The sequence below is a fragment of the Miniopterus schreibersii genome (assembly GCF_964146895.1).
Source record: "Miniopterus schreibersii genome assembly, chromosome: 14".
Classification (NCBI taxonomy): Eukaryota; Metazoa; Chordata; class Mammalia; order Chiroptera; family Miniopteridae; genus Miniopterus; species Miniopterus schreibersii.
Genome location: NC_138114.1, coordinates 7,033,432 through 7,041,847, shown reverse-complemented (window position 1 = coordinate 7,041,847; position 8,416 = coordinate 7,033,432). Strand labels below are relative to the sequence as shown.

The following is an 8,416-nucleotide window of genomic DNA, read 5'->3' as shown; positions in this document are numbered from 1 at the left end:
CTTACCCTGATCTGCCATTTCTCCTTATCAGCCTCATTGTCTGAGCTTTGTTTCAGCTTTATTTAGAATTCTTTTGGGAAAAGGCACAAAATTCATCATATACGGCACTTTGCTCTGTCCGGGTTATATTGAAGGCCCTGCCTAACATCAAGGCTGGCACTCGGAGGGCACAGCTGGCTGTAGCTCATGCTGGCCGAGCAAGGAGCAGGGCGACCTGCCCCACAGCAGGAAACCAGCGACACGTGTGGACAGCGACAACGCATGCCATTGTTAATATGGACTTCAATTAAGGAAGGAACTAATATGTACACTCCGTGATTGAAATCTAAAATATAAACATCCAATGAGTAAGAAGAATTTCCTTCTCCTTTATCAAACCTTGTTTGCCCAGTGCTGCTCAGATAAGAACACTCAAAAAGCCCCAAAGCTAATATTGTGGCTGACAGGTTGGTAAGATGCCAGCAATTACACGTCACCGTCTGCTCGTATTATAGCTACAGGACAATGGAAGTTGGTTTATGGGAAATGCAAATACAAATTACTATTTCTAATGTATCAGTTTCTTTTAATAATGCCAGTTCATTCTTTGAATTCAAAGCACTGTGTGAATTTCTGGCTCCAAAATTTTGCAGAATCTGACATCTGAAAAGGCAATACTCTTTTCCTTTATAATCCTCACCCAAGGATACTTTTTTCATTGTTTCTCAGAGAGAGTGGAAGGGGGGAGAGAGAGAGAAAGAGGGAGAGAGAGAGACATCGATGTGAGAGAGACACATCAATTGGCTACCCCCAGCACTTGCCCTGACCAGAGCTGGGAATTGAGACCGTAACCGAGCTACATGCCCTTGGCCGGAATGGAACCTGGGACCTTTCAGCCCAAGGGCTGACACTCCAACCACTGAGCCAAACTGGCCAGGGTACTTTTTTCTCTGTGTGTGGGGGGGGGGGGGAGGGGGCTTGGGTGCCCTTGTGTGTTTTTAAGAAATTTGTTTGTAGTTGGCAAAAAGTGGAAGCTGCTAGCCTGCACAGGAACTGTCCACCACAACTGCAGATGAAGTCAACGGTGGGCCAAAGGGATATAGGACAGGCATCAATAGCATCTGCCATAATACTGTTTTTAAAAAAGTAGTTATGATGCATGGAACAGACTGACAGATCTCAGAGGGGCGGGGATGAGGGGGTGGGCATAGCCCACAGACACAGACAATAGTGTGGGGAAGGCCTGGGCTGGGGTGGGGGCTGGGTGGAGGGAGGGAAAATGGGGGGCATCTGTAATACCATCACCAATAAATTTTAAAAAAAGAAAGAAAAAGTTGTTGACCTAGGGAACGTTTTGGGGGTTTTCAAGAACCTGGCTTGAGGTCCAAGGTTGACATGGAATTTTTCTGTCTATTATATCCCCCAAATCCCCTCCCTCCTCCCTGCCACACCCCACCCCCATCATGGAGGAACTGGCTGCCTAGTTGCTGGGTGGATGGTCAGTGGATGGCCTACAGCTGTCAGCTCTTTCAGGGTCCTTGGTTTTCAGAGTGAGCTTGGGTCCCTTTGAGGTGGCTGCCTTCCTCCAGCAACTGGGTGAAGCAGAGTGTAAAGGCCTGGCAATTCCAGTCTGGTGGGTACTGGCTCCTCCAGGGTGCCCCCGGTAGGCTGAGGCTTTGCAGGGCCTGCATCACAGTTCAGTCTCTTCCTCTGCTCCATCCGCTTTCTTCCCCTTCCTTTCACAGGTCTAAACTCTAATAAATGTCATGCACCTCAAATTTCATCTCAGTGGTTGCTCTTGGAGAACTCAGTCCTTGACAAGGCCCCCCATATACCTCTCCCTGTCTTTATACAGAGCTCAAGGAAGGGCAACTTCCCCCAAAAGACCTTCCTGCTTATAGCACTTGACTTCTCCAAGACCAGACACTTGGCTAATTGCATTCTTCCACCCACCCCTTTTAAATGATCTGGAGTTTTTTTAATTGCTTTGGTTTTCTATTTTTTATTTATTTATTTTTTAATATATCTTTATTGATTTCAAAGAGATGAAAGGAGAGGGAGAGAGAGAGAGACAGAAACATCAGTGATGAGAGTCATTGATCGGCTGCAGCCCGCAACCTGGGCATGTGCCCTGACCGGGAATCGAACCCTGATCGCCTGGATCCTAGGTCGATGCTTAACCGTTGAGCCATGCTCAGCCGTGCTTTGGTTTTTTAAATTGTGGTGAGATACACATAACATAAAATGTAACATTGTAACCATTTTTAAGTATATAGTTCAATGGCACTAAGTACATTCACACTGTTGTGCGACCATCCCCACCGTTCACCTCCAGAACTCTTTCATCTTGCAAAACTGAAACTCTGTGCTCAGCAGACACCTCCCTGTTCCCCCTCCCCTCAGCCCTGGCAACCATTCTACTTTTTGTCTGTATGAATTTGACTACTCCAGGTACGTCAGATGGGTAGAATCAGACAGCATTTCTGTTTTTGTGACTGGCTTATTTCACTCAGCATAATGTCCTCAAGGTTCATCCATGCTGCCACAGGTGCCAGAGCTTCCTTCCTTTTTAAGGCTGAGTAACATTCCACCGCGCGGCCCTGGGACGGTTTGTTTTCCGTTGCCCCACCAGGGGGCACTAGCGTTGCTTCCCCGTTGGCCATTGTGACTGTGCTGCTATGGACGTGGCTGCTCTGCTGTCTTTCGGTAAGGCACCCTAATTTTAATAATCCTTTGATACTTTGATGATGACATTAATAGAGTGATTACTCTGTAGAAAAAGTGAGCACATATAAATACTAACTTAGAACTTGGTCCTGCCCAAAACAAGAAAAATAGTTCTGGCCCTAATGAGAAGCGGGGCGGGGGCGAGGGGAATGCAGAGGCACTCCTGCAACTCCCGCAGGGTGAGTGAGGCACTTAGGCTTTCTGGCCGCCTGCCCACGCGCAAGGCCGCAGTCCTGTAACTGTGACACAGCAGAGTCCTAACAGATGCGTCTCAGTTGACTGATGTCTGACCCTTGTTGGCTGAGAGCCACTATTGCCCTGGCTCCTATAAGCCTGGCCCGGGACTTTCAGAGGTGCGGTTTGTTGTCCCAGGGAGTGAGTCTGAGGTTTGTCCCCAGGGGCCCGGTCTGTCCCGGCTGCAGGTTTGCCCGTGTATGCCCGCTGGCCGCCACCGGGCGAGAGCGTGGGTTTGTGTATCTTGTGCGTTCGGCCTGCCCAGGCCAAGTGAAGTCAATGTCTCATCCTCAGGCTCCACGCTTTTCTGCGGATTGTCCGCATCCAGAGTGAACCTCCCTGGCCCTGAGTGGCCACTACAGCTGGCGCAGTCTTTGGCATTATACCTCCAAAAAAACCCTGCCAAACTTATAGCACATAAAGATATTACTGGTTATCAGTCATAACAGCAGAATCAAGAACTGTCCACCTACTTGATTTCTGGAGGAACAATACAGTGTATGTTCAAGTCACAGTGTGACCGCACTTCACATTAAAGCGTCACCTTTACTTTTCTGTGGCCTTTCCCTCGCCCTTATGGTGCCATACGAGAGTGGTAATCAGCATTCAACGGCTGAAGGCCAGGAGAAGGGCACGGGCTTCCCACGGACAGTACGCCACCAACGCCAAGCAACTAGCCAGGCTGCTGCTACAGACAAGCCATGTCACCGGGAAGTCTTTCATAATGTTTTCGTCCACAGTAGGTACAAACCTGGATCTACAAATGAGATTCACTTACAAGGCTAGAAAAACAAGGTAAAACCTTGCTAGTTTCACATAAATCATAGCAAAATTAAAATTCTGTAGAAGTCTGTTGGTTTTGACACTGATAATGCTTTGCAAGAAAATTGAATGTTCAGAAACCAAAAATATTAATCGGGAGGGGGGGGGGAATATAACTAAAGAACATTTATTTGTTTTTCACTAAAATTTTATTTTAGGACATAATTAAACTGTGTTACCACCTCCCACCCCAACTTGAAGAAGGGTTACAGTGAATATTATAAAGCAGATATGAAGTTTTTAAAGGATTGGAACCAAGAGTAAATGACAAAGAAAACCTTCCTTCTAAATCATAACAATGTTTAAGTAAAAAAAAGAGAGGAGGAAAAGGGGGGTGGTTCAGATTGAACAAAATCCTCACATTTCATCTAACACATTCGGTCCTGCTAGAGTGTAACAACATGGAAACTTCCACTACAGATGGCTCTGCACACCTGCGTTCCAAGCCCACCCCAACCCCAGTGCTTCCAACACAACTAATTCCCAGCCTGTTGGGCCTGCCGATGAAGCACGTAGATCTTCTCTTAAATCCAATCTTTGTTATAAGGCTGGCATGTCTGGGTATCAGCTCAGTAAACAAGACAGCTGAGGTCTGCCAGATCATCAATAAAGTCAAACAACTGGCTGATAACATATGTGACAGACGGGCTGTTGGGATTCATTCTCTTCAGATGTTCTTCATACATTTTACTAACGCCTTCCATGCACTCACTCGCTGATTCATAGTCAGCCTAAGTTCTGCCTTCTGGCCCCGTGGTAGGCTGTACCAGTAAAATGGTGTGAGACATCGTGCCAAGCTCTTGAGCTGCAGCCGCCTGGGACACCACCGCCACACGCAAGCTTAACCACAACGCCGCCAACAGCCAGCGCCCAGCAGAGGAGCCGCCAGAAGCCCATGGCTGCTCTTTTCAAGATGCTTTTGACCTGCTTGTATTTTTTATATTTTTTATTGAATTTATTGGTGTGACATTGGTTAATAAAATTATATAGGTTTCAGGTGTGCAGTTCTGTAATACATCATCTGTGTGTTCACCACCCCAAGTCAAGTCTCCTTCCATCACCATTTATCCCCCTACGTGCATTCTAAGTTAGCAGGTACCACTGGTATTTGGCTTATAGACTCAGTCATTAGCCCCGATGCTCCTCAGTGGTCATGGGCTGGCCCCTTAACGCATTAACTGTGTCAATGTAAGAACCACCAAACCTTAGAGCATTTTTACAAGATTTTATTTGAGCCAAACTGATGAATGGCCGAGAAGCAAGATCTCAAATGCTCCAGCGAATAACAGTTTGCAGCTTGTTTACACATTTGGAATTAAGGAGGGAACATAAGGAAGATTACGTGAAGGTGGGAGAGAACCAGGCAGAGATTGGATTGCAGGATAGTTAACAAGATTATGTGCTCTCCTGAGTGTGGCTAAGCTTTCGAGAGGTCTGAAAAAGAGGCATTTCAAAGGCCTAGGTGCACAAGAGCAATGGACAGGGCTGGCTTAAAAACCTTTGACTAAAGAAGTCACAGGCCTGAGGCTGCCTACCCACCATGACCTGCCCAGGCAGGAATTTATGATCAGAACACACCCTGTGAGGTTACTTTTGATCACTGAACTTGCATACTCCCATTTTTGTCCAAGACTGCACAATGTTAAGAAGTTACCCCACCTAGAAATATCCCAGGGGGGTCTCTCTTCTGGGAACCTGGTGCTCTGCGGGGCAGGCCTCCCTGCAGCCTCTGTAAGAACTGGACTGTCCTCCAGCTATTGACTGAAACCTAGCTCCAGCTGGAGAATGTTCCTGGCACTCGCTGCTGAAGACGACTCCTGTGGGGCACAAGGCATGGAACATAAGCACAGGCATGGTGCTCCGGTGCTGCGCACTCGGAACTCACTGCATAAAATAGGAGCAAGATCCAGATGTCTAGCAGCAGTTCTTCTTACCCTCGGAAACTACACACTAACGCAAGCGCGATAGGATCTGATGGAAAGAACCTGCGCAATAGCTCTGGTCACACTTCTTGCTTCTGGCTAGTAGAACTCAGTAGACTTCAGATGGCCCCTCACTAGCTCCATGACCTAGAGTCAGCTACTTAATCTTTTTGAGAATTTGTCTCTCCATGTAATTCGGGGCTAGTGATGCCTGCCTTATAGGTCTGCGGGGAGGCTGACATGAGGCAATTATTTGAATGCCTGGTACCGATTCGGACAAATTCCAGGCATTCCAACAAGGGTAGCTGCGATATTGTAAGTTATAAAATATTTGGTCTTCATTCACAGTTTCTGGCTCCCGGCTACCAAACCCCTTGGAATTTCTTAAGAGTGATAAAGGTGTTTTTTCTTATACTAATAAGGTGATGTTGGGACCTCACCCAAGTGTGGGGCCTGTGGCCGGGGAAAATCAACCACGTGATTAGAAGACCAGAACTTCCAGTCGCATGGGAGCTTGACTCAACCAATGCCAGTGACTTAGTCATGACTACACAAGGACGCCTCCATAAAACCCGGGAGGACAGCCTCTTGGTGAGGGGGAGCTTCCACCTCCGGGAACCAGAATACTTTGATGTGCCGCCGAGCCCTGGTTCCCGACCTTGTCCAATGTGCCTCTCCATGTAGCTGTTGAATTTTATCTTTCAATATCCTTTGTAATAAATTCATATTCTAGTGAGTAAGCAGGTTTTCTTGAGTTCTCTGAGACATTCTAGCAAATTAGTTGAGGTGGGAGGGGGCAGATTTATAGGACTGAAAATCCTAACCTGTGGAATCTGATGCCATTTTTAGGTAGAGAGTGTTAGAATTTGTTAGAACACCCTACTAGTATCCAAGAATTGTTTGTAGCGTGTGGGGAACTACCCCCTACCCCCCTCCCCTGTTAGAAACTGGGTCCGGGAACCCCATTCAATAGCTATTATGACCCTGATAGTTATTGTTACCAGGAACTGTTAACAGCCCTTGCCTCTTTAGGGTATTTGATAACTAAGAGAGTATCTGCATACCGAGGTCACAAAATCTTGGGGAGCTTCATTGGCCTTATTATGTCCACCCACTTTATGGCAAAGGGGGAACAGCTCACGGGAATAAGCATTCCTGAAGGTTCATGTGAGAATCTGCCCGCCCAGACCACAACATCTTCCCCAGCCTTGGCTGGTCTCCCTCCATCGCCTTGACAGCCCACATGCCAGAGATAAGCAGGTGGGACAGTTACCAAGAGAGACGGAAAGGGAACCTTTGCTGTTTTCTTCTTGGCTCTTTCTTTGTCTTGTGGATACTTGTCACTTTGTGGTTTCAGGCACTTGCCGGGGAGCTTTCTAAGAGTTTCCCGTGGGGCCAAGTGTTCAAAACCTCCAAGTAAGTTTCTTTAAATGCCACGTAAATCCCCATGCTTTTCCCTGTCTTCGAGTGCAGCTAAAACAAGTGCTCCTTTATGTATATCCTACATAGGCAAGAAGCACAACAGCTGTAGTTATTTGCATAGGCTCTAAACCCAAAAACAGGCTCTAGTGTCCCAAGGCACAAGGGAAATAGGAATGTGGACAGGACAGGAGGATGTTGCCCACAGATGGCGTCATAAAGAAACTTTATAAGAACAAAGGGCCCAGGCATAACCAGACAGGTGGTTTATAAGTGCTCCCCACTCTCAGCATGAGCCTTTGGAGAGCTGGAGAACAGGGACAAATATAGGACCTGGCAGGTGACAGCAGGTTTCTGGCACTTAGGAGGCGCGGTGTTATGTCAGTTCCATTTTAGCATCTACTTTTAAGAGCATATTCACCAGTGATCATGTACCTGACTATTCCTATTTTTGGTGTTTCCCATATAACAGAGGGCTAGAAATCCAGTGGACCAAATGCATGCTAGTATTATTTGTTTCCTCCCAAGTTTTTACTTTTCATTTTAAACAGCAGACATATGTCATCTGATTCAGTAGCTGTTAGTATTTTGCCACATTTGCTTTGTGTCTCTGTCTTTTGGCAGGAAGCAATTTGATGCAAATATCATGTCACTTTATGACAACATGCCAAAAACAAGAATAATCCCCCACAGAAATATAATGTAGTTATCACACTCAGGAAATTCAATACTGATACATTACTAATTCTTAGCATATTGCCCATATTCAAAATCATCCAATTGTCCCAATAACATTCTTTCTAGCATTTCCCCCCTAATCCTGTATATAATCAAACTCCATGAGTTGCAGTTGTGTGCCGTGATTCCTGGTAGTGACTTGCTTGGTTTCCAACTTCGGAGCTGAACCATATACACTGCCTGATGACAACTGCATTTCCCATGTGCTGCATTTCCCCTTTTCCACCTGGGTCCCTGTGATCAGCCCTGATCCTGCATCTTCAAGCCAAACCCATCACTCCCCTTTGCACTTCACCACCCCCACTCCCACTCCCGCTCCCACTCATAGCCAACCAAGGAAAGCCCCAAACAGCCCAGAGTCCTCTGCAGCTGTTACTTGGGGCTTTCCTCACTTTTTGCCCAGCCTGCTCCAGTTCCACCCCTACCAATCATGAATTACATTTCTGAGTTTGGAACCAGTTTTAAGGCCCCTGAGCTTGGTGTGATTCTTGGTTTCCTTGTCTTTGACCATTGACAAAATACTTTGACTCAGAGTCTCTGCTCTGATTTTTCTCTAATTTGGTTGAACCATATGA

The 8,416-nt window shown here is 46.6% G+C and overlaps 1 pseudogene across 1 annotated transcript; it reads right to left on the bottom strand.

Moving 5' to 3' along the window:
• Positions 1-4,238: 4,238 nt before the first annotated feature.
• Positions 4,239-4,628, bottom strand: LOC308567250 (enhancer of rudimentary homolog pseudogene; annotated as a pseudogene). The gene has a single exon. The product of its transcript is annotated as an enhancer of rudimentary homolog pseudogene (transcript).
• Positions 4,629-8,416: the final 3,788 nt, after the last annotated feature.